This window comes from Cebidichthys violaceus, unplaced genomic scaffold (assembly GCF_023349555.1).
Source record: "Cebidichthys violaceus isolate CVI_PGR_0920_01 unplaced genomic scaffold, fCebVio1.0.p SCAF_12, whole genome shotgun sequence".
Taxonomy (NCBI): Eukaryota; Metazoa; Chordata; class Actinopteri; order Perciformes; family Stichaeidae; genus Cebidichthys; species Cebidichthys violaceus.
The window spans coordinates 3,643,514-3,649,513 of record NW_027176285.1 but is presented as its reverse complement, the minus strand read 5'-3'; positions in this window follow the sequence as shown (position 1 = coordinate 3,649,513).

The following is a 6,000-nucleotide window of genomic DNA, read 5'->3' as shown; positions in this document are numbered from 1 at the left end:
TTTTCCTTTTTCACATTAACGTTATTTGTCAAAAGACAGATGACTAAACTAAATATACACAATTTAAAAATCCCAATGTTTAGTATTATGCATGACGTCCTACAGTAGATATTAAGTTGTGTCAGTTCACTGTTGTTGACCACTGAATCAGATTTTTCTCTGGTTATGTTTTTTTTAACGACGTTCAAACAATAGACAGAGATCAACTCCATAATCTGGCAGAGATCTCTGATATTGTACTGTATGTTTGAAGGGATTACAAGCCGGATCACAGGATTACACAATTAAAGCTCGTCTCATGTGCAGAGGTTCACGCTGATGTGACGCTGTGACGACACAAACACCAGGTACACACACACACACACACACACACACACACACACACACACACACACACACACACACAAACCAGATGCATGCTGGGACTTAAGCATGTATTCTCTGACAAAGAAAAAAAAAACATGCTGATGCAGGAATACATGTGACAGACACATACACATCATTGAATCACAGTGTCCACAGGCCTCCAGTCTCAACCTCTCAAAATCTTTGTAGATCTTCCTCTTCCACTAATATGTTCTCTCAGATCCATAAGATCAAGACACAGGAACAACAAATGAACAACCAACATCATGTGACGATTACGCAATAATTCATGGTAAATTACCAGAAGCTCTTTTAGATGTGTTGAGTGTTTGTAGGGTGAAGACTTGTTTTTACCTCTTGAGCAAGACAAAGATAGAAAATAGGATGATTTGTATTTTCAGGGAGGAGTTTCCAGCGTTCCATTTTTCCAACAACAGAGTTGCTGCCTGAACCTGGGCGGTTTTTAACCAAAGGACAGCAACAGTGCACTAATGGGATGAGCTCATGTTTTAACTAATCGCCACAGGGACAATTACAGAGGTTTTTACACGTCCACATTTGCAGACAAACACATGCTGATTGATATCCTAGTTGATGAGGTCGATGCCACTCTTCTCTCTCTTTCGCTTCCTCCGTTTGAGTTCTGTGGAAAATCAAATCGCTCCTCTTTTCTTTTTTTTGTGTGTGTCTCTGCATCACTCTCTATGTTTCCTGGTGATTAAGCGGTAGATTAACCTCCAGTCCACATTAATAATAGAGGAATAGAAAAAGCCCTGGTTGTTCCGCTTCCTGTCTGCAGCACTAATAGAGCCCTTAACGTTCACATTAACATAGCTCTTGTTTACTCGGGCAGATGGACAGACGAGTCAGAAACGTGGAAAAGCGGAAACACGAGACGCATGAATGCATCGCGCGTAATGCATGTAAACTAACATGCATGTGAACTACGTGGCCAACAGTACCTGGACACGTCAACGTCACGCCCATATGCGATTGCTCTGCGCAATGCCAGTCAAATTCTTCCACACCAAACTGTGAAAAACATCTGCTTTATGGATCTTTGTGCAGCAAAGCTGGAGATGAATTAAAATAACATTAGATGCTGTAGCTGTAAGATTTTCCTTAATTGCAACCATGTAAAAATAACCCCAGATCAAAAGTAAAACAACGTATGTGAACAACATACGTTTTGGACATATAGTTTCAGATGATCAGTATATTGAGCGCCACACACAACCTCTACATGTCAGTTGTTGCACATGAGCTCCTGTAAAGAAAAAGATGATTCCTCTAGTGCCGTTAATCTTTCCTTTTCTTTTAAAATGTGCTCGCATGTTTTCGGGATTAAGCTCCTTCATGTGTGTACAAGGTTGATAACAGTGAGGAACTGAAGTTTTTGTTGAAAAACAAGCTTTCACACACACACACACACACACACACACACACACACACACACAGACACACAAAGTGAGGGAATACTGGGTACAGCTCTTATGGGACGACATTTGTGGTAATTCATTCAGAATCCATTTTAACGCATTGTGCAGGCCTAAGTGCCAATCTTCCTTTTTGGTGAGTTTCCATGATTTTATGTCCCATATAAAACGATGCAGTTTGCTCCACAATGGCCTATTTAAGTTACATTACCGCCGAATATTCCCCAGTAAAGAAAATTAAGCCGTGATACTGTGAGATCATCTCGGTTAGTCTTCTCCCCGCCGAGATGTGTGGCGTCGACACCCCGCGGAGAACTGAATGATTCTCTTGGACGAGAGATAATAGTGTGACGCAGTGTGTCGCTCGCCTGTGATCTCTGTCTCTCTCTGTCCCTTTTCCTCACTCTACCAAGCCTGATCCGGAAAAACAAGCTGTATGTTTAGTGCCGTACAAAGCTGCTAAGCAGTATTAGGCGTACAAGGGTGGACAAAAGAAACAGCATTGTACCTATAAGTTGTAACTTTTTCCTAAGTTTTTGTCACAAATTCCACGCAGCAGTCGATTAGTGAGGACATTTTCGAGGTTTTTAATAGATTTCCCGGCATGGGTTGAAATCCGAGCTTGAACAGCACTTGAACATGGAAAACATGAAAACACTCTTGGCTCTCAAGTCCATTATGAAGAGATGGTAATGAAAGTTTGACCATGAAATATAGCCAACAATTACTCACTGGAACGGGTTTGCCATGTCAAGTCACTTTCATCTGTAATGCTTTTATAGTTAAGTTGTTCATCTCTGTGGTGGAAATTGAGAAATTTGAAAGAGACACACACACACACACACACACACACACACACACACACTACTCATACCCTTCTGACCTTGTAGGCACTCTCCTTGCCTTTAAAGCGCACTGTAGCGCCCAGCAGTCTGTCTGCTACTGGAGCTAATTGGCTTCAGCTCAGTGTTCACTGTTAACGTCTCATTACTCATTCCACTTAGAATAACTTCCACAAGTTTGCTTGTGTTCTGGGGTCATTAAAAGTCAAGCAAGCCTTTAATTACGAAAGCGGATCGTTCAGTAAGTAAAGTTGCATCTCCCAGCAGCTCTGGATGTACGGTGTATCCTTACTAAGTCCTGTGCAGAATCACTCGTGATCCCACGGTGAACGGGACCGAATGATTGTGATTGATTGTGTTTTATGCAACTATGCAACACCTACAGCGTTGTTATAGTAAGCAAACGGCAACACTCAAACTCAAAAGCACTCACACCACTGCACAAAAGGCCCACAGCAAGCAAAGAATCTGATCTGCTGTCTGTTTTTTTTTTAAGTCATTAAAGGGATTAAAAGACAAAAAAGGTGCTTTAATCTTTTAGCCTTCCTTTAATTACAGAATGGTCAGATTGATTATCAGAAACTTGAGGGGGGAAAAAAAGATTATTTTCTCGTGAATAATAAAGACAAATAAAAAAAAAGATTTCAAAAATGAATTAACGAAATCCTATGGGGCTTATGTATTCAATTACAAAGGATTTATGGTTGATAAAGACACTCAGCTTCTCTGAGCATTGCATCATGTGTGTGTTTTTTTTTAATATTTTTTTTTTTTCAATAATTCACTCTGACTAATGTTCCAGATCTTCTGTGAAATATGGGAATCTTTAGTGGTGGGTCTGCCCTGCTAATTGGTACAACCGCCTCAGGCGAGCTCCCATCTAACAAACTGAGCATCGTTCACCGGGCTGCGTCTGTCTTGGTAGGGAACACTGTAAAAATAGAAAGATGACAAATACAAGCTTCATTAGAGCGGATGGCTGTACATGCCCAGCCTTACTGGTGACATGGATATCACACGTGCGCCGTGTGTCCTAGTAACATTTAAAAATAATCTTAGAATTAAAACGAAAATTGACCAAAATGTTATAATACAGAAATAGACGTGTTGATTTTACAGAGCGGCCCATTGCTATCAACGGGCTGTACAGTGTAGGCCAACAAATAGCATTAGCGTATTGATACTACAATACATCTGATACAACTGGAGAGGTTGATGCATGCATGCTGGCACAGTGGAACGCGCGCACGCACGCACTCGCGCGCGACCCATATCTGTAAAAAAATCCACAATCCTTTTTTTCCTCATCAAGGGGAATGGGCAGACTTAAAAAAAATAAATAAACGTCAATAATCGTCATTATTAATTTCTCCTATTTATTTAAGATGCGTGTTGATTGTAATGCACAGTGCTGCAGATAAACAGAAGACTGTCATTCATTAAAAGACGTGCGGCATTAAGTAAGGATTAAAACTGGGGCGCGCATGCAGGGCGACTGTGCACCATATTGTAGCCTACATCTGCCTTTAAATCCACAATACATTAATAAAAGCAATGGTGGCTTGTTACAGGATTGGCTGGAATATGTAGTTTGGCACATGGTTAAATACCGATTTATGATTTTTTTATTGTCTCTCTTTAAATAAAGAATTAATCTGAACAATTAATCTGGGGCCGGAAAGAGTAATAAATTAGTAAAAAGAAGAAGAAAAAAAAGACTTTTAGTTTAATTTGACCAATAACATTTGATTAAATACGGAAGATACAATTATTAGTATTTTTTTTATTTTTGATAATTGAATGAAAAAAAGAAAGGAATCAGTGCTTTGTGGTGATTCAGGCTGGCTCCAGTGCGTTTTGAGAAAAGAAGGTGATGCATTTCAATATGGTAATCACTCACCCGGGGCATGTTTCATTTATTGACAGATTTGATGTTAAATGTCTCAAGCTCACTTAGTGTTGTAGCTTTTAATTTATTATGTTTTGAGCTCTCTCTCTCTCTCTCTCTCACTCCCTCTCGTTCTCCCTGCTCTGACCCTTCGAGGTCACACAAGCAATTCTTTTTTTAAACGCATGATTAATTTCTCTGTAGGGCGACGGGCTAAAGCATTATGAAAAAACGTGAAATGTATTCCAAAGGGGCTAATAGCGCTATTGTATTCCAATAAGCCCTTTTTCCTGCTTCGCGTGGTTTAGACATGCTCCGCTTTTGATAACATGTCAGACATCTTTTCTCGGGGACAGAGAAAGTTATGCTCTTTACAAAAAAACATTTGTCATTATTGTCGTTTAAAAACACCGGGAATTCGCTAGTAATGATTTTATTAGATATGTCAGTGTAGCCATAATTTATAAAACACGTTTTATAGCCTATACACTAAGCTATATCACAACTCTGCAGCACATTTACAAAAGTTCCAGAAAATACCATGAAAGTCACAAAGGTATAAACTTATAAAATAGTACATTATACAAACACTTATCAATACGGATAATTATTAGCTTTTAAAGCTACTCCACCTGGTTTGTGCACCCTATTATTTCCACTCATCTCTCTATTGTGACGTCATCCGTTTCAATCGCTGCGGCCCGTGCGGATCCGCCCCCCCCCCCCCCCCCCCCCCCCCCCTTGTCCCATCGCAGCCAGTGTTCCCGTGGCGTCCGCGAGACAAAAGCACGCGCGGTGACAACCTAAATTGGTTTGAAAAAGAGCAGATGGGTCTCATGCGCTATGCTGTGTCGCGTACGCACACGCACACACACACACACACACACACACACACACACACACACACACACGTGCCACACGCACACTGATTTAACACTGAGCCTAAGAGCGACCCTGTCATGTTTATCAAGATGGTATTGAGGGGAAATAAAGATGGGCGAGAATAAATTACAACCAGTAACCAATATCCAACAGCCTTTTAACCAGATTGACAATTGCTTAGAGGCATTTACATTTTTTGAGAATGGTTTAAAAACAAGTTGGATCAAATATTTATTTTTAAAAATGAGTTTCAGTGTAGTGAGTTTAAATAAATTACAAAACGTTTAGAAAAAAGAGGTTTTGACACACTTCAATTCTATCACTAAAGTCTATCCCGATCCCTCACAACGGTGCAAAAAGAAGAAAAGAAGAGCAGCTCTGTGAAGGAATCCTTTAATTGTTAGTGCTCACAGAATGTGCAACTAAAATAAACCTACCAGCTGCTTCATTACATCTGTGCTTGTTTTGCCCCCCCCCCAACTCCAGTTCAGTGATAAACTGTAGGTCCACACACCTGTGTTATGTTAATGCTTATATATAAGCATCCCATTTCATCAGCCAATGGCAGAACGTTTTTTCTATACGT